The 23,892-nt window shown below is 44.2% G+C and overlaps 1 pseudogene; it reads left to right on the top strand.

The window, feature by feature from the left end:
* Positions 1-9,718: 9,718 nt before the first annotated feature.
* On the top strand, positions 9,719-10,110 carry LOC108177601 (small ribosomal subunit protein eS26 pseudogene; annotated as a pseudogene).
* Positions 10,111-23,892: the final 13,782 nt, after the last annotated feature.

Genomic DNA, 23,892 nt, shown 5'->3' with positions numbered 1-23,892 from the left:
GGTGTTAGAAAAAATGTTATAAGTTCTCACAAAAACTAAAAGGAATTATCATATAATCCAGCTATTCCGCTTCTGGATATATATTCAAAGAATTGAAAGTAGGATCCCAAAAAAATATATACACATCAATGTTCATAGCAGCCATATTCACAATAACAAAAGCTAGAACAAACCCAAGTGTCTGTTAGCACATGAATGGATAAGCAAAATATGATGTATATTGTATATACAGACATGTGTACACACACAATGAAATATTCAGGTTTAAAAAAGAAAATTTTGACACTCACTACAGCATGCAAGAATATTTAAGACATTGTGTTAAGTGAAATTAGTTATAAAAAGACAAATATTGGGGCCAGAGCTGTGGTGTACTAAGCCTCTGCCTGTGGTACCATCATCCCATATGGGCACCAGTTCGAGTCCCAGTTTCTCCATTTCTATCCAGCTCCCTGCTGATGGCATGGGAAAGTAGTGGAGGAGGGCCCAAGTCCTTGGGCCCCTGCAATCCTGTCGGAGACCTGGAAGAACCTCCTGGCTCCTGTCTTTGTATGGGCTCAGCTACAGCCATTGTAGCCATTTGGAGAGTGAACCAATGGATAGAAGACTTCTCTCTCTCTCCCTGACTCTCCCTCACTATGTCTGCAGCTCTGCCTCTCAAATAAATGAATCTTTTTTCAAAAACACAAACATCATATGATTCCACTTAAATGAGGTACATAGTACAGTCAAATTAACAGAGGCAAAGTACAGATTGCAGAGACTGGGAGTAGGGGTAGGGGATTAGAATGGTGACAGATTTCAGATGAAGAAGTTCTGGAGATAGATAGGAGTGAGGGTCTCCCAACAACATGAATGCATTTAGAAGCAGTGCTCCTAAAAATAGTCAAAATCAAAATTCTTACATTATGTTCATTTTTACCACAATAAAAAAAGATAGCTTTTACAAAGGTGACTGAGTTAAATCATAGTGCCATAAAGGGAGGGGAAGCAAAGAGGGCAGGAAAGGCAGCTTCGTCACCTGTGGGCAGGACTGGAAGCCCAGGCTCCTCACAGGTTCTCCAAGGACACTGTGGGAGGTAGGTCCTTGTTACCAGCCGGCAGTGACAGGCAGTCCCTGCTGCCCACACAACCTTCCTGGCTCACATCCCTCTGAGGGACAGGGCTGCAGGTCATCATTGTCTTATGAGGGTGGAAGTCTCAGCTTTCACTACACATTTGCTGGAATGGGTAGCAATGGGGCCACAATTTTTTCTGTGGTTTCTGGCTGGAGTAGAGTGATTATACAGTATTCTGTCTTGATATGTTGCTCCTGTCCTTTAGTTAGACAGCACAGGCTTTTTCCGAGGCTATATCTAGATGTCCATTACTGTTATGGATTGCTTGGCTTCTTCAGCTCCAAGTCAATGATCTGTGAAGCCAAAAGAAAACCCAGAGAACTCTAGCAACATCCTCTGGGGATAGTGAGGTTCTTTGCTACTCTACCTTCTTCTTGACATGTCTCCATCTTCTTCTGTTTTTTCTTATACTTAATGGGAAGAGTAGAACAAAGTATGTCTACCGCATCTTCCTGGAAACAGAAGTCCATCTCACGTTTGGATTTTTTATGTCATCACAATACTATTGGATTAGTAGATATGGCCCTTTTCAGTTTTAGGGTTCTCTCCTTCCCTGTTACCTAGAGGATTCTCTCGGAACCCAGAAATGTTGTGCTCGGAGCGGTTCTGCTCATTATTCTTCAGCTGGGCACTGTAGTTTTTAGTAAGGTGTCTGTCAGTCAGCTCACATTTTTGCCAGTTCTGAAACAAAATTTAAATCCACCCTAGAAGAGGCCCTGCTTGCTTCTCTCAGACACCTGGGAACTGGCCACGACTCAGTCTATTGAGTCAGAGTCTGCCCTTTTGGTTTTACCTGCCAAGTCTTTGACTTTGAAAACCTCTTCATGGGACAGCAACTCACCAAAATGGGTTGGTGTGGATGAGCCTCAGCATTTAATCCTCAGAGGCTCTAAACCTGGGCCTTGTTATGCAGTCAGGTCAGATTTAATAACAGAAAACAGTGAAAATTGTAGTAACCCTGTTTCCAATACCACATCACATAGCTTCCTGAAATCTTGACTTCCCTCTTCATTTGTCCATGGTCCTATCACTCCCAGGAAAGGGAGACTTTTGTCCTTCTTGGATTGACCTCATTTTTCTATTTTACTTGAGCCTAGACTGACATGATTAAATGTGGCATTCTCCATGCAGTTAGGATATTCTAGAACTAGACAATGGATTTCCAGGCAGCTGGAACTTGATGACATGTGACCACTTTCCACACCTGATGACCACAAATTTCCATTTAAAATCTTCAACTTTGACCTGGATACCACCACTCTTGGGATCAGTGTTTGAATATTCTAAATGACTTCAATTTTACGGGCAATATCCACATGACACCTGCTCTGGGAGTCTAACTTACATATTTACATTTACTTATATCTTTATGCTTTCCTGATCATCCTGAGCTCTGGAAATAGTTCTTATGTCTACAAGACTTCATGGAATGTTGAGAATAGAATATTACTATATATATAGTAATACTAGTAATTTACATAGTAATATTCTAAATTCTCATGTATAATATATATAATATATGTATATGGAACTCTTTTATAGTTGCTGACCACACCCTGGCTGTCCACATAAACACTTTAAGCTGATGGACAGACCTAGGAAACAGCTAGAAGAAGATGTTCATCATGGCCTCAAAGGCCACAGATTCCAGACTGATCTTTCGCAGTCTGTGCTAGTCCCAGAAAAACCAACCCACTCTTTGAAAATATTTCTATATCAGCACCGATTTCCTGGGGTTGGTATAGAAGATGTGTGATTGGAGGCTGGCACATTGGGCAAAGCATCTGCCACCTGCAACGGTGCTGGAGGTCCCAGGAAAGGTTTCTTTTCTTTTCTTTTTCTTTTCTTTCTTTTTTTTTTTTTTTTTTTTTTTTTTTTTTTTTTTTTGACAGGCAGAGTGGACAGTGAGAGAGAGAGAGACAGAGAGAAAGGTCTTCCTTTACCGTTGGTTCACCCTCCAATGGCCGCCGCGGCCGGCGCACCGCGCTGATCCGATGGCAGGAGCTAGGTGCTTCTCCTGGTCTCCCATGGGGTGCAGGGCCCAAGCACTTGGGCCATCCTCCACTGCACTCCCTGGCCACAGCAGAGAGCTGGCCTGGAAGAGGGGCAACCGGGACAGAATCCGGCGCCCCGACCGGGACTAGAACCCGGTGTGCCAGCGCTGCAAGGTGGAGGATTAGCCTAGTGAGCAGCGGCGCTGGCAATATTTGATCTTAAATAGTAATTTTATGGACATACACTAGTGTCATACTGTTATGCCACTTTATAAACCTAACTTTGCTTACTTGGTTATATATCTGTCTACAACAACAACAAAAAATCTTACATCTCATGCAAGTACACACTATTCCATTTTGAAAATGTGCAAGAATTAATCTAACTCGTTCACATTGGAGGAGACAAGACATCTATAGAGGAAAGGATGCCTATGGAGCTGAAGGATGTTGGAAAAATCCATTTTCTTTAGACTGAAAGATGCTCCAGACTTCCTCAGCTGGGTCTCCTCTCCAGGAGAGTTGGAAGATGTCTTGGAGAACAGGAACCACAGCAGCTCTGAAATCTGAGCTCCTACATTCTCCTGTGTTGTTAATAAGATGGGAAAAGCACACCATGTGTCCCCTCATGGCTTAAAATTGTCATGTTATCAACAAAGAGAAGAGTTAGCCTTTATAATCCACTAAGAAAATTACGTTTTCCATTATTCTGCCCTTTGAAAATATAATTAACTATCTGTATCATGTATAGCCTTTGCTACCACAGGACAGCAGACTAAGGATCCTTAATGTGAAAGATTCTTAAAGTTTTTTTAATATTTATTGATTTATTTGAAAGAGTTATAGAGAGAGAGGGAGGGAGGAGAGAGAGAGAGAGAGAGAGAGAGAGAGAGAGAGAGAGAAATCAAGATCTATCTTCTGGTTCCCTCCAGGCTGAAGCCAGGAGCTCCATCCAGATCTCCCATGTGGGTGCAGGGACCCAAGTACTTGGGCCACCTTCCACTGATTTTTCCAGACCATTAGCAGAGAGCTGATTTGGAAGTAGACCATCCAGGGCTCAAACTGGTGTCCATATGGGATGCCAGCATTACAGGCTCCAGTTCTCGCTGCTATGCCCCAACTTCTAAAAGTTTTTGAGGCCCAAAATTGCCTGGCAAAATCTGTCATCTGTGTGTGTTGGTGTATTGGGAAGGACAAAATGCCCATATGTTACAGCAAGATTTAGAAGGTGCACACAATAAGGTAGAGCCACTTTTCCAAGCAAGAGTTGAATTTGCAGTCCATCCACTGCAGGACAGTATCTTGTCTTGCCGTTAAGTCTTTGGTTCTCATGCAGAAGGTTTCTGCAGCATCATTGCTTCTCTGCCTCTAGTCCTGCTACCCACCCCCATCTTAGTCACATAATCTTGTTCTTCCTTTCTCAAAGATTGCTGTGATTTCAACCACTTTCATCTCTCTACTTCTGATTGAAAGCTTGCCCAGAATATTGAATTCTCCATTTGTATTGGGAATGAAACATCAAAGATAGCACAAAACAAGAAATATGGATAAGGCCAACAATGTGGTGTAGCAGGTAAGGCCATCACCTGCAATGCCAGCATCTCGTATGGGTGTCGTTTGGAGTCTCAGCTGCTCCAATTCCAATCCAGCTCTCTGCTATGGCTTGGGAAAGCAGTGGAAGATGGCCCATGTCCTTGGGCCCCAGAACCCATGTGGGAGACTTGGAAGACTTTGGCCTGGCCCAGCTGTGGCAATTGCAACCATCTGGGAAGTGAACCAGTGGACGGAAGACCTCTCTCTCTCTCTCTCTCTCTCTCTCTCTCTCTCTCTCTGCCTCTGCCTCTCTGCTAGTTTGCCTTTCAAATAAATAAATAAATAATTTTTAAAAAAAAGACATATGGATGTAATTTATGTAGTAACCTCCCTTCCCCATACATGCAGCAAGGCCTGGAGTCTGAGCTTCTCCTTCCCCCAGACCCCATATGTAAACACTCTAGCAGACAAAGTTTGCACTTAGTAGCCTATCCAAGCTGTGATTTGCTTTAACACTTAGGCTTAAATTCATATTCCAGGGGTAGAATGGCCAGGGGGAAAGGAGTTGTTGAATTCTCCTTGTGTAGTGTAGGCTTTTTGGAACTTGGGATGGAAATCACTGGTAAAGTATTGATTTGCTCATTTATCCTTCTATCAGTCTTCCTTCCCAGTGTAGTTCCCTGAGAATGACCAAGGTATCTGTTTTTCTCATCCTAAATACTTTCTACACACTGATGGCCTGGGAGGGGATGAGCACACTCCAAAATGGAGTAAAACCTACTCTTGCTGAGGAGGAGCTTCTAGGGCTGTTCAGATTGCTCTCCCAGTGAGGGCTATAATGGCTAGTCTCCATTGAGCCCCCACTTTCCCACCACACACCAAATCCATTCTCTGCCCTCCCCTGTTTTTCTGTTCCCTGGAAGCCTGACCCCACTTACAGGTGGACTCCATCACCAGGAGACACCACTGAGGGAGCAGACAGCAGGCAGAGAGGGAGGCAGGGTATTTCTTCCCCCTCCCTCTTAGCTTTGGCCTTTCAACCTGGCAGCAGCTGTGTCCTCCCCAATCACAGCTTCATCTGGAAGCCCCTCTCCTCTGGGGTCCCAGTTCTCACTGGGCTGTTCTAATAGTCCTTCCTCACCTTGCTTCTTCAACACTGGGAGTTGTAACAGCTTCCCACTGTGGCTGGTCTCTGTGTGGCTCTTGTCTTATTTTGTTACTTTAGTCCTGTCCACATCTCTTTAAGGCAGTCTTTTGCTTAAAGTCCCTTCCTTTAACCACTAGGATGGATTCTATTTCCAGCCTATACTTGGACTTTCTTCCAAAATTTATTCCTGAAGTCTGGCATCTAAGAAAGCAGATCTGATCTCTTCTGTGTGTGTTAAGGGCTCTCATATCACTGTACCATAGTCTGGATCTAAAGCCTCAAGTAGCCATGGGGTGTTCATATTCTTCCTTCCTTCTTGTATATGCCTGGACATCTCATGGTGTTCCAGGTCTCTTGGGTTGGACAGGATTTGTATCCTCCTGGGTCCCTGAACTACACATTATACCATCTAAAATCTTCCTAACCCCACCATCATTTCTAACAAGCATCTGTCTATCTCTTCATGTGGTCTCACTGGTCCTCTATAGAGCAGCATCCACACAGTGTTAGCATGGTGTTGCAGTGTTAGGAATCGTGCCACAAACCATGTATCATGAATGGGAAGGGAGGTTTCACTTTAAAAGAGACTAAGTTATTTAATCTCAGCAAGCCCAGAACTCGGCATATTCTGTGAAGTCAAGACATGCTGTGGAGCTTAGCTATAAGATAAAGACATCTAACATTTTAAGAAGCAGTTCTGATCAATGTACACACAGCTGAGCAACTCTGTTAAGGAGAAGAGGACATTTATTTTCTGAGAACCCATGATTGTGGAGATGAGACCATGCTGATTGGCAAACAGCTATGCTGCTTCCTTTTCTCTATTTCTATAAAAACCTATGCTGAATTTGTGTACAATCCTGCTCTAAGGACCTGAGCTGCACCTCAGCAGACCTGACTGTCCTGGGAGAACTTCTTGACTTCAACCTCAAGCTGCTCTGGCCACTGTTTCTTGTTCTGCAGAACTAGGGTAAATCCAGGACAAAAACATCTGTGCCTGGGCATCACAGACACTCTTCTTGAGCACAAGTCTCCGCCAAGGTGAGTAGGGGCAGGCTTAGCTTGTAACTCTGTACCAGTAGATATTTTGCAAATGGGTATTGAGCAGAGAATGATTCCTAGGAAAATCAAAGAAATGTAAATCTCTTTACCAAACATTGATGCCGGCCGGCGCCGCGGCTCACTAGGCTAATCCTCCGCCTAGCGGCGCCGGCACACCGAGTTCTAGTCCCGGTCGGGGCGCCGGATTCTGTCCCGGTTGCCCCTCTTCCAGGCCAGCCCTCTGCTGTGGCCAGGGAGTGCAGTGGAGGATGGCCCAGGTGCTTGGGCCCTGCACCCCATGGGAGACCAGGAAAAGCACCTGGCTCCTGGCTCCTGCCATCGGATCAGCGCGGTGCGCCGGCCGCAGCGCGCCGGCCGCGGCGGCCATTGGAGGGTGAACCAACGGCAAAGGAAGACCTTTCTCTCTGTCTCTCTCTCTCTCACTGTCCACTCTGCCTGTCAAAAAATAAAAAAAATAAAAAAATAAAAAAAAAAATTGATGCCTCCTTTCTTTGTTTAACATCTACTTCTGCTCTGATCTCTAGGAACTTGGAAAATTTCTTCAAATGATATCAAAGTCATGTTCTGTTAGGGTGAATTCTATCTCCAGTCCACATAAATCCTATTCTGCCCCAACCACCACTTCTACTCCAAAGACCTCTCATCGCCTTACACTTAGATTTTGGAGAAGTTTCAAATCTTGCTGAATAACCATGGGTGAGATCATGGCTTTCGCTGATAAATATGACACTCTTTTATGGATTCAGATACAATACTAGGTCTAAAGGTAGGAAACAGGAAAAATAGTGTCAGCGGAATGTGAGAGAATGTGGCTTTGGCTTCTATGTTGCACCAGGTGGACAACGTGTCACAGACAAAATAATCAGGACACTTTAACAAGAAAAGATGGCAGAGCAGGCAATAAATAAGAAGATTTCTGAGGACTTGCCAGCAAAATAATGAATTTCTAGTAAGGGGCAAGCACTATGTTTAAAAACTGTTTTGGATTATAAAATGAGCACTGAGGCCCACAAGAGTGTGGTTTGGGAGGGAGGGGAGATGAAGTGTGTGCAGGAAGGGAAATGCAGGAAGAGAAGAGCCAGGAAGAGAGTATACAAGGGGGAAAAGTGAGCAGGGGTCAGGGACAGAAGGAAAAAGGAAGAAAGAGTTTGGGGGAAGTTCTCACGGGTTACGATTTCTTAAAGAGTGAAGCACAGCTCCTGTGGTAATCTCTCTGCCTCTGTTCCCTCACAGCTCCTGTTGGCGTCCAGTCCAGTGAGTTACCCCTCTCTCTGTCCTCTCAGATTCCTGGGAGCCATAACTCCCTGTGACAGGCATGCCAGGCATGGGAGGAACTGCCTGTCTCAGCCTCTTAGCTGAGGTTTGCAGGGATCCAGGCCATGGTTAGAGTGAAACGAGCCAGGATCCAGTGCCTCACGCTCCTTACCCCCATCCAGCCATGGCAGGGCCATTCCAATTTCACATTCATCCCTGCCTGATGGGTTATAAGGCTGTGGCCTACCCTCCCAAAGCAACAAATTGTTTTCTCTTTACTGTTGAGTCCTGGGACAAGAAACGAGAAGTGAACACAAGCCAAGCAGTGTGTTGCCAGGAAAGTATTTTCCGGGTTTGGACCACAGGAGCTCTCGTAGCAGAAGGAAAAGAGGCCATAGTGAAATCACATACATGATACGGTGGCAATTGGAGGACAGAGGAGACGTTGTGAGCAAGGCAAGAACACTCTTGTATCTTTTGCTGGGGTTTCAGGCTGTCCACGATCCAACTGGTTCCTCACTTTTTAAAATTAAAATTCTGGCCGGCGCCGCAGCTTACTAGGCTAATCCTCTGCCTGTGGTACTGGCACCCTGGGTTTCTAGATTTGAAACCCATGCTTATGAGGGGATTCAAAAAATTCATAAAAATGCATATTATGAGAAAATTGTACATTGATTTCAAATACTTTTTGGTATTTGAAAATAAGCTCATCTCTTAATTTCATCTTTCCGTGAACTTTTTGAAGTGTTCCTATACATATTTTGTTACAGTTCTGGGGAGTTCGTGGATCCCAGGAGACAACTCCAGAGACTCCCTTAAATAACTGAGGAACATTCTTGCTTAAAATTACAAGCTTAGGTATATAAGCATCACCTCCCCTTCCCATTATAGAATTACTGCACTCTCAAAGCCATGCTACTTTCCAGTCTAATGTGAAAGCAAGGTTTCCTGTTTATTTCTTCACATTAGAATTCTAATTTTTTTTTTTGGACAGGCAGAGTTAGACAGTGAGAGAGAGAGAGAGAGAGAGAGAGAAGGGTCTTCCTTCCGTTGGTTCACCCCCCAAATGGCTGCCACGGCCAGCGCTGCGCCAATCCAAAGCCAGGAGCCAGATGCTTCCTCCTGGTCTCCCATACGGGTGCAGGGCCCAAGCACTTGGGCCATCCTCCACTGCCTTCCTGGGCCACAGCAGAGAGCTGGACTGGAATAGGAGCAACCAGGACAGAACCGGCGCCCCAACTGGGACTAGAAACCGGTGTCGGTGCCGCAGGCGGAGGATTAGCCTAGTGAGCCGCGGTCCCGGTTGGTGAAATTGTTTTAAAGGTTATTTATTTGAAAGGCAGAGTGAAAGAAAGAGAGATCAAGAAACAGAAAGAGATAAAGAGAAATACAACTTGCTGATATTTTATTTTAAATTTTTGTATCTTATTTGTAAGTAAGCTATCCTTTTTTAACTATATTCATTGAATTTTTGGATTCAGGGTTAGGTCAGGCTTAAGAATGATTTCAGAAGTTTCCATAATTCCTGTGCTCTGCAGTCATTGAAAACAGTATCAGGATTTTCTGCTCCTTAAAGAGTCTTTGGGCTCTTTTAGGTCCTCAGTTCGAAGATGACCAATAAAAGAAGGAACAATGGCCATGCTAAAAAGGGCTGCTGCGGCCACATGCAGCCTATTCGCTGCACTAACTGCACTCACTGTGTGCCCAAGGACAAGGCCATTAAGAAGTTCATCAATTGCAACATAGTGGAGGCCGCGGCCGTCAGGGACGTCTCCAAAGAGAGTGTTTTCAATGCCTACGTACTTCCGAAGCTCTGTGCAAAGCTATATTATTGTATGAGTTGCACCATTCACAGCAAGGTGGTTAGAAATCTATCTTGTGACGTCCACAAGGACCAGACACCACCACTCCGATTTCAATCTGCTGGTGCTGCCCCACAGCCTCCACCAAGGCCCATGTAAGGAGTGTAATCTTTAAGGGCAGAAGGAAAATTATTCTCTGGAAAAATAAAGTGGAAATTTATGCTTTATATAGCGTACTGAGTATATGTGCCAGATTAGGGGGAGGGTTGTGTGTATTTTATGCCAACATTCAAATGTGTGGTGCCATAGGCTTTCCATGGTAGAAAAGAATATCCATGCAAGTTAAACCTCAAGTTTTGTATATGCATGGTCTTGGCCCCCACTCTTCCCGCCTTGGCATGGCTGTGTGGATTGGGAGTGGGGAGTATTAGGGCTCTGTGAACGTTAATTCAACTTGGCAAGCTTAAGTTGTTCATCTTGAAACTGGAAACCTAAAAATGGGTAAAGAACGAGGATAAATGTTGGGTGAGGTACGCATGGGAAAGTGACTTAGACTGGAGGAGGCCTTTAATAGGAAACGCATGGCTTGAACACCTGTGAAGCTATTAAACAATCTATTCAGAAGTTCCAAAAAAAAAAAAAAAAGTCTTTGGAAGTAGCCCTGACAACTTGCTGAGCCTGGAAGATTTTTAACCTCCATCATCAAAACTTCTTTTTTATTAGCCTTTCAAATTTTCTCTCCTTTATAAATGCAATTTGAAAGTTTTTTTTTTTTCAAAAATATGAGTAGTTTTGCCAAGATTTTTAAATTTATCAGATAATATTATTCAGAATATTTTCATCTGATTTTAAAATAGCCTTCATATGTGTAATTAAGCCTCTTCTCAATTCTAATGTGTTTGTGTGATTTCCCTCTCTCTTTTTTTAAGAGTTATTTTATTTATTTGAAAGACAGAGTTACAGAGAGAGGTAGAGCTAGAGAGAGAGGTCTTCCATTCTGCTGATTCACTCCCCAAATGACCGCAACAGACAAAGCTGAGCTGATCCGAAGCCAGGAGCCAAGAGCTTCTTCAGGGTCTCCCATACGGGTGCAGGGGCCCAAGGAGTTGGGCCATCTTCTACTACTTTCCCAGCCCATAGCAGAGAGCCAGATCGGAAGAGGAGCAACCAGTATCCATATGGGTTGCCAGCGCTGCAGACTGGGGCTTTAACCCGCTGTGCCACAGCGCTGGCCCCGTGATCTCTTTCCTATGACCAGCTTTGCCAGTGGTTTATCTTTTGTTCTTTCCAAAGAATTAGATTTATATTTATTATTCAAATGTGGTGTTTTATGATTCAAATATACTTGCGGTTTTTTTAAGATGTGTTTATTTATTTGAAAGGCAGAGTGACAGAGAGGGAGAGAGAAAGAGAGAGAGATCTCCCAGCTACTGTTTCACTCTCTAAATGCCCACAATAGCCAGGGTTAGGCCAGGTGAAAGCAAGAGCCAGGAATTCCATCAGGATCTCCCAAGTAGGTGGTAGGGAGCCAAGTACTTGGGCCATCTTCTACTGCCTTCCCAGGAGCATTAACTGGGAACTAGGTTAAAACTGGAATAGCTGGGACTCAAACCAGCTCTCTGATATGCGATGCAGGTGACCCAAGCCATGACTTAACCTGCTGCCTCAAACCCAAACCCATTTATTTTCTAATCAACACATTTAAAACTGTATGTTTTCCTCTAAGAACCAGAGTTACCTCATTCTATAATTTATTGTGTGAGACATTTTCAATGTTTAATGTCTAAAGTATGTGTAATGCAGGTGTTCATATCTTTTGTAGCCTGGTACTTACAATTTCTTATAAAGAGGCTTTGTTTTTTATTTTTTTTAATTTACTTTTTTAAAGATTTATTTATTTATTCCAAATGCAGAGTTACAGAGAGAGGGAAAGAGAGACATGCACAGAGAGAGAGATAGCGATTCCATCCACTGGTTCACTGTTCAAATGGCAGCAATGGTGAGAGGTGGGCCAGGCTGAAGACAGGAGCCTGGAACTCCATCCAGGTCCTCCACGTGGGTGGGAGGGCCCGAGCACTTAGGCTAACTTCCACTGCTTTCCCAGGCACATTAGCTGGGAGCTGGACCAGAAATAGAGCAGTTGGAACTCAAAATCGTTCTCATAAGGAATGCTAGCATTGCAGGCTGTGGCTTAAACAACTGTGCCATGTTGCTGGCCCCTTATTTTGTTAATTTCTCAGAGATTTCTTTATTATCCTTATAGGGCCTGTATGATTTTTGCTTTTGGAAAATTAGTGAGACTTTTTTTTATTATCTAACATACAATCAATGTATGTATATGTGGAATTTGAAAAAAAATGAACTTTCTTTTTGTAATATACTAAGTCCTCTATTTTCCAATTAAATTTAGCTAGCCGCTTGATTTATTCAATCTATAGAGACATAAATGTTTGATCTGTTTCATCTGTTAATTGTTGAGAATCATATTCATATTATTATCTATAATTCCACTAAATCTAACTTCTGTTGTAGGAGCTTTGCCATGATCTTAGTAATGGACAGTGTGAGACGGGGCATTTTGGTTGTAAATGTCAGAAATCCCATACAACCTAGCTTGGACCTTTTTAGAAAAGCCAAAGTGGTGTGAGGGCTCGGGGAGGCCAGAACTTGACGTGCGGCCGATCCAAGGCTCTGTCTTCCTTGTCTCCACTCTGCTCTGCATTCCACCACAGCTGCACTGGTACCCAGGCTCTAGGCCTAGCATCCATCCCCTCCTGCTAGAGATCCTAGAGAGGGTCTCTTCCAAATGGTTCTGGTTTTACAAAATCAGAACAGGAGAGGCACAGATTAGAGACATTAACTAGTTTGTGTGAATATGTCCATTTTGCCTCCTGCAGAGAAAATGGGCCTGTGACTGCCGAATTGACTTTAGGCCTTTCCATGTTCTAGAACGTAGCCTGCAGCTCTAGGAAAGATCAGCTTTTAGCCTTCTCTGTGTTTAAGATTGCTTTCAAGCTCCTGAGAATCAAACCTAAGTCTCTATGCCTTTATCTCCGGGGTGAAGGCAAGGACTCTCCTCCCAAGAGTCATTGAGAGGAGGGCAATTGGTGAGTAAGGTGGTCAAAGGTGATAGACGTGGGGTACAGCAAAGCCAGAGCTCTGGGGGTCTCTAGTTTGGCAGGCTCCTTACCCCCACACCACACACCAGCACAGCACCATCAAGCCACCTCTCTGCACACCGGGTGGCTGCCTGCAGAACTGTACATTCCCAAGTATGCTCCACCCCTTTCTGTTTGCAGAGTCCCCACTCACAGTCTGCTCCAGGAATGGTTTCCACCTCTGCACAGGGCAGGTGGGAAAGGAACAGGAAGGTCGCTGGGGCACTGTGTGTGATGACGGCTGGGACATTAAGGATGTGGCCATATTGTGGCGGGAGCTGGGCTGTGGAGCAGCCAAGCACACACCTGCAGGCGTGTTGTATCCACCAGTCGCAGAAAAGGCCCAGGTAGCCCTGTGCGATGGAACTGAAGAGGCACTGATGGAGTGAGCACGTTGAAATGTTTGAGTGTGACCACGAGGAAGGGGCAAAGCGTGAAGGTGAGTAACAGAAAGACTGGGGGTGAGAACTGTGTGCTAACCCAGGTCCAAGGCCCCTCCCTAGGCTGCTGCCTCCAGTTCTCCTTACAACGAACCATCGCCCCTTCCTCCTTGAAGTGCTCACCCATCTGCATTAGGAAGTGGTCAGAGCATCACTCTCATTTCACACTAGGCTGTCCCGGAGTTGCAGAGATCTCTCCTATATGCTCATATTATTAGTCCTTATCTGACATCCTGAAAGACAAAGCCCTGGTATTTTTATGAGCGCAAGTTGGGGCACAATGCCAAGAAAATAATTATGAAACCATAAAATTACACAGTTTGAGTGATTTTAATCAAGGTCACACTGCTTAAATCGTTCTATAATCTCTTCAGTTCTTCTGAGCACTCTGCTGCCAGACAGCCCTGGAGGTACTGATGGAAATGAATCCTTGGATTCTGATGGGAAAGGATGGGGGGAGGAGGGCACGGAGGGCTTATTGGAAAGACGAGGTCTGTCAAAGATGTCAAGTACAACAAATGGCTCCCTGAGGGTGTGGGTTAAAATAAGGAAACCTGGGGCCAGTGCTGTGGTATAGTGGGTAAGGCCGCTGCCTGCAGTGCCAGCATCCCATATGTGACGCCGGTTCTTGTCCCGGCTGCTCCTCTTCCAATCTAGCTCTTTGCACCTTCTACTGGGAAAGCAGTAGAAGATGGCTCAAGTCCTTGGGCCCCGCACACCCACATGGGAGACCCGGAAGAAGCTCCTGGCTTTGGACCAGCACAGCTCCAGCCATTGTAGCCATCTGGGGAGAGAACCAGTGGATGGAAGACCTTTTTGTCTCTACCTCTCTCTGTAACTCTGTCTTTAAAATAAATCTTGCCAGCGCCAAGGCTCACTAGGCTAATCCTCCACCTTGCGGCGCCGGCACACCGGGTTCTAGTCCCAGTCAGGGCGCTGGATTCTGTCCCGGTTGCCCCTCTTCCAGGCCAGCTCTCTGCTGTAGCTAGGGAAGGCAGTGGAGGATGGCCCAAGTGCTTGGGCCCTGCACCCCATGGGAGACCAGGATAAGTACCTGGCTCCTGCCATCGGATCAGGATGCACTGCACTACACGGTGCACCGGCCGCGGCGGCCATTGGAGGGTGAACCAACTGCAAAGGAAGACCTTTTTCTCTGTCTCTCTCTCTCTCACTGTTCACTCTGCCTGTCAAAAAAAAATCTTAAAAATAAAGAAAGAAAGAAATCTGGGGATCACTGCAGGTCCCCAAGTCTCCACAGAGCCCCCAACTAGGTTGAAACTGGCAAGACTGCTCTTTCCAGCCCCGGTTCCAGCCTCTGTCCCCCAGGAAGTCCCCCAGGCCCATGAGCCAGGAGTGCAGGAGGAAACCTTGGTGAGAGGAAAAGTCCCTGGGACCGCTGAGCTCGTGCCCAACTCTTGGAGCTTATAAAAGCTACTCCTTGTTCAGGGAAGCAGAGCCAGCACTGGGCAGGGGAATGGACCCAACTGTGCTCCCAATCTGGAGCCAACTGTGCAGTGCTTGAGGGCCCTCATCTACTCACCAGCGCACAAGTAGAAAAATTCTCTGAAGCTCATCATAGTTGTCAAAGAAAAAAAAAGGTGGGATAACATCTACTTCAACATCCTCACTGAGTTGGGACAGGATCAAGCAAAACATACTGATAAAAAGTTTTGTAAAGAGACCGGCATTATGGTGTAGTGGGTAAAGCTGCCACCTGCAGTGCCAGTGTCCCATATGAGCACCGGTTCGAGTCCCAGCTGCTCCACTTTCAATCCAGATAACTGCTAATGGTCTGGGGAAGCAACAGAAGATGGCCCAAGTGCTTGGGCCCCATAACTGATGTGGAAAACCAGGAAGAAGCCCCTGGCTCCTGGCTTCAGATAGGCTCAGCTCCAGCAGTTGTGGCCATTTGAGGAGTGAACCAGTGGATGGAAGACAACTCTCTCTCTCTCTGTCTCTCTGTTTCTATCTCTCTCTGTAACTCTTTTAGATAAATAAAATGAATCTTTAATAATAATGATATAAAGCTTGAAACTGCATGCTACTATTTAAAAAAAAAAAAAAAACTGTGACAAACAAAACGTGGGAAGGAGTCCAGGGCTGGTCTGAGATGGCCTGGACGAGGGGAGTGAGTCTGAAGCCCCGCCGGCCTCCTGCGTCATTCTGGGCCCTCCTTGCCTGGATCTACTCCCCCTTTCCACTGCCCCCCTTCCCTCCACAGCATCCTTGCCCTGCACTTTCTGAAGATCTGGACGCTGAAGGCAGCAGGCTTCATACTTTCTATGAGTCGGCCTCCTGGGCCTGAACAGTCCCACAACTCTGTATGGATGAAGATATCACCTGTAATACCCTCTTCATCTCAGCATGACCTTCAACATTGGCCTCCTGAGCCAAAGTCTCAACTTTGCCTGCACTACATGCTAAACTCCACTCCCAAAGAAGCTGAGCTCAGTGACAGCATCCCCTACCACCATCACCACCACCACTGGCATCCCAGTCAGGCCCCTTCTAGACCTGCCTGGGATCCCAGTTCAGGCTCCTTGGGCAGCTATACCAGCCTGAACTGGGACAAGCACAAACTAAACTGAAGGCAGTTTCTGTAATGTACTGGTGAGCACTCTGAACTCTGAATCCAGAGATCTGAGTTCAAATCTTGGTGCCAACTTCCATTTAGTTGGCCTGTTGCTGTGGTGCAGTGGGTTAAACTGCCACTTGAGATGCCCACATCCCATGTTGGAGTGCTAGTTCAAGTCCTGGCTACTCTGTTTCTGATCTAACTCTCTTCTAATGCACCTGGGAAGCAGTGGCTGATGTGTCAAGTACTTGAGCTCCTACCACTTATATTGGAGACCTGGATGGAGTGCCTGGCTCCTGGCTTCAGCCTGGCCCAGCCTCAGCAGTTGTGGGTATTTGGGGAGTGAGCCAACAGATGAAAGGTCTCTCCTCTCTCTCTCTCTCTCTGTCACTCTGCCTTTCAAGTAAATAAATAAATAAATAAATAAACGAAATATAAAAGAAATTGAGATAGGCCCCATATTGGGTAGAAATGTGAACATATAAAACAGACACATAATTTCATTTCATTCCTAAATGACTTTGGGAAAATTAGCTTTCAAGAAATTTTTGTTTTAGGGGCTGGCGCTGTGGCGTAGTGGGTAAAACCTCTGCCTGCAGTGCCGGCATCCCATATGGGTCCCAGTTCGAGTCCCAGATGCTCCAGTTCAATCCAGCTCATTGATAATGTGTCTGGGAAAGCAGATGAAATGGCCCAGGTGCTTGGGGCCCTGCACCTGTGTGGCAGATCTGGAAGAAGCTCTTGGCTCCTGGTTGCAGTCATTTGGTAAGTGAACCAACAGATGGAAGACCTTTCTCTCTCTGTCCCTCTGTACCTCTGCCTCTCTGTAACTCTGCCTTTCAAATAAATAAATATTTTTTTAAAAAAAGAAATTTTGGGCCGGCGCTGTGGCTCAATAGGCTAATCCTCCGCCTTGTGGCACCAGCACACCGGGTTCTAGTCCCAGTCGGGGTGTCAGATTCTGTCCCGGTTGCCCCTCTTCCAAGCCAGCTCTCTGCTGTGGCCAGGGAGTGCAGTGGAGGATGGCCCAGGTGCTTGGGCCCTGCACCCCATGGGAGACCAGGAGAAGCACCTGGCTCCTACCTTCGGATCAGCGCGGTGCGCCGGCCGCAGTGCGCCGGCCACGCCGGCCATTGGAGAGTGAACCAATGGCAAAGGAAGACCTTTCTCTCTGTCTCTCTCTCTCACTGTCCACTCTGCCTGTCAAAAAAAATAAAAAATAAATAAAAAAATAAAAAGTAAAAAAAGAAATTTTTATTTTAAATATTTTCTGAAATTACAACCTTAAAACACACTATAAAATGCTTATATAAAAAAAGAAAGTGAAAATTAGCCAAAATTTTAGTACTCAGAAATAATTGCCTTTATACTCTTATACTTCTGAAAAGGCTTTATGGGTGTAGATATGAATAATACATACTTGAATATATTATACTGTAAACTGCCTATTATTTTATAGTGTTTATTGAATTTAACAATACAATACTAACAGGCATTCCACAGATATAGAAAATATACATCTGCACACATACATAACCATATATCTTTTTTGAGAGGCCAGGTTTAGTGTGCACTATACACTATGTTTTTTTTTGTACACACACATATCTTTTTTTTCTGAAAGAAAACTTTTATTTAATGAGTACAAATTTCATAAGTACAACTTTAGAAATATAGTGATTCTTCCCACCATGCCTGCCCTCGCGCCCCCATTCCCACCCCATCTCCTCCTCCCTCTCTCATTCCCTGTCCCAGACTCCATTAGGATTCATTTTCAATTAACTTTATACACAGAAGACCAACTCTATACTAAGTAAAGATTTCAACAATTTGCACACATACACACAAAATATAAAAACTTTTTGAGAACAAGTTTTACAGTTAATTCTCATGGTTCAACTCATTGAGGACACAGGTCTTACATGGGGAGTAAGTGCATGGTGACTCCTGTAGTTTATTTAACAATTAATACTTAGTGGCCAGCACCGTGGTTCACTGGGCTAATCCTCCGCCTGCGGCGCTGGCACCCCAGGTTCTAGTCCCAGTTTGGGCGTCGGATTCTGTCCCGGTTGCTCCTCTTCTGGTCCAGCTCTCTGCTGTGGCCCAGAAGTGCAGTGGAGGATGGCCCAGGTCCTTGGGCCCTGTGCCCGCATGGGAGACCAGAGGGAGGCGCCTGGCTCCTGGCTTCGGATCAGCGCGGTGCGCCTGCTGCAACGCACCGGCCGCAGTGGCCACTTGGGGGGTGAACCAACGGAAAAAGGAAAACCTTTCTCTCTGTCTCTGTCTCTAACTCTGCCTGTCAAAAAAATAAAAAATTAAAAAAAAAATTAATACTTAGTGATCACCCAAGGCTCTTGACGTGAGCTGCCAAGGCTACGGAAGCCTTTTGAGTCCACAATCTCCGTCAGTATTTAGACAAGGCGGTAGCAAAGTGATACACATCTATGTAAAGTGTGTGTGTGTGTGTATCTGCCCTCTCAATAATACAAATACCAATCCCAAAAGGCCCTCCTTGTGAGTACCCTTCTGAATTTAGGGAGCACAAACTTAAGAGAAGGCAGACACATACTCCACGCTCCATGATGAAACTCAACCTGTGAGCCTTCAAAACCTCAGCATTGAGTAATGTCTTGGTCTCAAACAATGTTTTCCTGGGTGATTTCTTTGAAAAACTCGTCACTAGGGTTAGGGATTTAGCGTATAGATTAAGCCACCGGTTAGGGTGCCTGGGTTCCATATCAGAGTGCCTTGATCTGAGTCCCAGCTCAAGTTTTGATTCCAGCATCCTGCTAATATAGACCCTGGGAGGCAGCAGATGAAGGCTGGGCTCTTGCTACTCACAAAGAACACATGGATTGAGCTTCCAGCCCAGTTTCAGCTGTCACAAGTATCTATGGGGTGAACCAATTGCTGGGAGCTGGGGCCAGCGCTGTGGCATGGTAGGTTAAGCCTGTGGCACCAGCAGCCCATATGGGTGCCAGTTGGAATCCTGGCTGCTGCACTTCCAATCCAGCTCCCTGCTAATGCACCTGGGAAAGCAGTGGAAGATGGCCCAAGTCCTTGGGCCCCTGTAACCAAGTGGGAAACCTGGAAGAGGTTTCTGGCTCCTGGCTTCAGGCTGGCCCAGCCCCAGCAATTGTGGCCATTTGGGGAGTGAAGTAGCAGATTGAAGATTTCTCTCTTTCTGTCTCTCCTCCCTCTCTCTGTAACTCTGCCTCTCAAATGAATAAATAAATCATTTTTTAAAAAATTGATGAGAGCTCTTTCAAGCTGTCTCTATCTTTCTGATTCTCAAATTCAACAAAAAGTTAAAAACTTGTAACTAAGTTTTGAATCTGGATGGATATGGAGAGAAGTGAAGACTCCAGATTGGCATCTGTGTTGACAAATAATGTGTTGAACACATGTGCTAATTTCTACATGTTAGCTCATTGTATTGTTACTAAGGCTTCAGAAGCGAATTTTGTTGTCTATTTTAATTGAAATTGTATGAAGATTGTATTGTTATTAGACATTAACCAGGAGAAATGGATATTTTTATTTTATGTAATCTTCAGTTCCAAGAACAAAAGATACATTGTTCCATTTCTTTTGTCTTTTTTTAGATCTCTCAGTAGAGTCTTTTAAATTTCTTTCTTGTGAGTACTACCTATTTCTCATTAATTTTACTTCTACACTTTTATATTATTGAAGCTATTGTATAGAATTTTTATTCCATTATATTTCCCAGATGTCTATTTTATATAAAGAATAAGTATTTAGTTTTACCCATTCATTTTGTGTTCAGGTATTTCAGAGTTCTCTTATCATTTTCAGTTAATTCCCTTGGATTTTCCTAGGTATACAACCATATTAACAATAATGTAATTCTTCTTTATTCTACTAATATATCAAGTGCTTATCATTTTGCAAATGCTTTAGCTTTCCTTTCTAAAACAATGTTACATTATCATGGAGGGGGATGCTTTTTGACTGTTATCATGAACCATTAACCATGATGCTCACTTTTTGCAAAGACATACATTTATAACATCAACAATTTATTTATCATCAAAAATTAATAAGAATTTTATTTACTCTTTAATCAGAAGTAGACGTCAAATTTTTAAAATATCTTCCTGGTTTTGTTCTGTTCCCTTTTAACTTAATATGGTGAATTATATTAACATATCTCCTAATACTGAATAATTATTTCAACTCTACATGACTGTGATGTATATTAATATTCTGATGAATTCAGTTTGATACTATTATATGTAAGTCTTTTGCATACATATTCATAGTGAGGATTGTCTGCAGCTTTTTTTCTTTGAAAGCTTTCTTATCAATGCTTTCTTACTATGTTGGAAAGTTTTGTTGTTTATGTTCAAAAAATTTTAAATACTACTAAATTTATCTTTTCTTTGAGGATTAAAAAAAAGTTAACATGAAACTACAAGACCTTATGTGTTTGTAGACATGACTTTAATTTCTAAATTTTTCATGCTATTATTCTGCGTATTTCACCATCTCTTTCTACATAAAATTTGGTTATTTATATTTTTCTAGAAAATCATCTATTCATTGTAGGTTATACTTATACATTGTGTCTTCTTTCTTGATTAGGCTATTTGATAGTGTATCTAATTTTCATGGAAAAACTGGAAGTTATTAATATATTCTATTGTCAGGGTCTTTTTGTTTTGTTCAATGATGTCTGCTTGCGTTCTAGTTGTTTTTGTTTTTGTTTTTGTTTTTTTGACAGGCAGAGTGGACAGTGAGAGAGAGAGACAGAGAGAAAGGTCTTCCTTTTGCCGTTGGTTCACCCCTCAATGGCTGCTGCTGCCGGCGCGCTGCGGCTGGTGCACCGTGCTGATCCGAAGCCAGGAGCCAGGTGCTTCTCCTGGTGTCCCATGTGGGTGCAGGGCCTAAGGACTTGGGCCATCCTCCACTGCACTCCCTGGCCACAGCAGAGAGCTGGCCTGGAAGAGGGGCAACCAGGACAGAATCCGGTGCCCCAACCGGGACTAGAACCCGGTGTGCTGGTGCCGCAAGGCGGAGGATTAGCCTAGTGAGCCGCGGCGCTGGCCTTCCTGAGTTCTTAAGGTTAATGCTCAGTTCATTTTTTCCCCTTCTTTCTTGTTGGCACTTTCCAAATATTTAATGAATTTCCTTCAGAACATTTTATTATTTTTTCATTTATTTGAAAGGTGGAGTGACAGAGAGAGAGGAGAGACAGAGAGAAAAACACATCTTCCATCCACCGGTTTATTCCCCAAGTGACCACAATGTCCAGGCTGGGCCAGCACAAAGACTAGGGTCTAGAACACCACCTACATGGCTGGCATGGGCCCAGTATTTATTCTACCTTCTCCTGCTTTCCCCAGCTCATTAATAGGAACCTGAATTAGAAGTGAAGTAGCTGGGACTCAAACTGGTGCTACAATATGGGATGCAGGCATTCCAAGAAGGAGCTCAACACGTTGCACCACCACCCCAGTCTGCCTCAGAACAATTTTAGAAATTTATCCCTCATGTTTAGATATGTAGGGTTTTGATTATCATTGTTTGTAAGTTTACAGTGCCAGTTTTATTTTCTTCTTGGATCTCAAAATTGATTTAAAGATTTTTTTTTAAAGATTTATTTATTTATTTGAAAGGCAGAGTTACAGAGAAAGAAAAAAAGAGATCTTCCAACCACTGGTTTGCTACCCAAATGGCTGCAACAGCCAGAGCTGGGCCAGGACGAAGCCAGGAAACTGGAACTTCACCATGGTCTCCCAAGTGGGTTCTACAGGGGCCAAACACTTGAGCCCTCTTCAGCTACTTTCTCACACACATTAACAGGGAGCTTGATCATAAGTTGAGCAGCTGGGACTCAAACCAGCAGCCATTTGGGATGCCAACACTGCAGATGGTGCTTTAACCCACTGCACCACAGCCCTGGCCCCTGCATTTATGCTTTTTAAAGGTTTTCTTTGTGACCTAAAATAAGGTCAATTTTTGTAGCTGACTCATGAATTCTTGAAAGAAAGTGGATTCTCTGTGGCCAGGATCCAGAGTTCAATCTGATGCAGGATGAGTTCCTTATCATCACATCATTCAAATCACACACTTCCTTATTTTCAGCCACTTGACTGCTGGGTCTGTGTCATTTGTTATTGTCATTGTGCTTATGTTTATTTCTCCTTTTTCCTGCAATCCATATGGCAAGCATTTTGTTGCCATAATATTTAATTCCAAAGAGTTATGCGGCTTAGAGATTTCTCATATATGTTATCCTTTTCCATTTTCACTGGGTGCTGTTTTCCTTGATATATCTGTCCATTTTCACATTTTTAGCTTTCCTGAGCCACTTTCTTTAAGGTATGCCTGATGTACATAATATATGGTTGAGTTTTGTACTGAATACAAAACACAAAATTCTTTTTATTAAGTGTGTCTGCCTTTTTGTCCTATGTTATATTTCTCTTCTTGGTTCTTCCTTTATTGGTTTTGTTTTCCTTCTGTTCTGTTTCATAATGTCTGGTGAAGAGCTACTCCCACCCCGTTCATTGGTCCATGTCAATTTTCTCTGCAGATTTCTTTACTTATGTCCTTGCTAGTCCCACTTCCCAACTCTCCAATCATTTTAATGTTTTCAGTGTGCTTCTTTCAATAACTATATATAATTTCTGTGACCCTAAATGTTTTATTTACATACACTAGGGTACTACTTTTCAATTGGCACTATTTTTTTCATGTATTTCCCTGTGTGCACCTAATACAGTCTCCTAACATGCCACCACACTTTCCTTAGCCATTCTCCAGCAGTGAACATGTAGATTACCAGCTTGGTACTACTACAAACAATGATAAACCTTTTTTTTTTTTTTTGACAGGCAGAGTGGACAGTGAGAGAGACAGAGAGACAGGGAGACAGAGAGACAGAGAGAAAGGTCTTCCTTTACCGGCCGGCACATGACGGCCGGCGCACTGCGTTGATCCGAAGCCAGGAGCCAGGTACTTCCTCCTGGTCTCCCTTGTGGGTGCAGGGCCCAAGCACTTGGGCCATCCTCCACTGCACTTCTGGGCCACAGCAGAGAGCTGGACTGGAAGAAGAGCAACCAGGACAGAATCCGGCGCCACCATCAGGACTAGAACCTGGTGTGCTGGCGCCGCAGGTGAAGGATTAGCCTATTGAGCCACAGCGCCAGCCACTGATAAACCTTTTCTTTCCTGCCTCATTGTGGGTCTGGGTGAGAATTTCTCTGCATATATATCCAAGTAAAAGATTACTGGAACAAGTAATGCCAGGTGGTCCCAAAGTTACTTTTGCCCCCTACAGTGCAAGAGCATCCCCAAACCCTACATACCACTCAACCTTCGGCATGGTTAAAGTTCTAACTTCTCCAATCAGCTGTGGTTCAACAGGGATCCAAGGTATCTTTTTTTTTTTTTTTTTTCTAACAAAAGCGTGAGAGTAAACATCATGGCATGTACTTGTTGGCCCTTTGGCTTTCTTGTCAATGAAATAGCTTTTTGTGTCCTTTGCCCAATCTGTTAACATAATTTCTGTCTGCTCCTTGTTATAAAGAAACTACTGCTTTTTTTTAAACAAGTCTCTTTCTTTCTTTTTTTTTTTAGATTTATTTATTTATTTGAAAGTCAGAGTTACACAGAGAGAGGAGAGGCAGAGAGAGAGAAGAGAGGTCTTCCATCCTCTGGTTCACTCCCCAATTGGCCGCAACGGCTGGAGCCACGCCAGTCCAAAGCCAGGAGCCAGGAGCTTCCTCCAGGTCTCCCACACGGGTGCAGGGGCTCAAGGACTTGGGGCATCTTCCACTGCTT

Source organism: Oryctolagus cuniculus, chromosome 7 (assembly GCF_964237555.1).
Source record: "Oryctolagus cuniculus chromosome 7, mOryCun1.1, whole genome shotgun sequence".
Taxonomy (NCBI): domain Eukaryota; kingdom Metazoa; phylum Chordata; class Mammalia; order Lagomorpha; family Leporidae; genus Oryctolagus; species Oryctolagus cuniculus.
The sequence above is the reverse complement of the archived record's forward strand: the minus strand, read 5'-3'. Positions and strand labels throughout refer to the sequence as shown.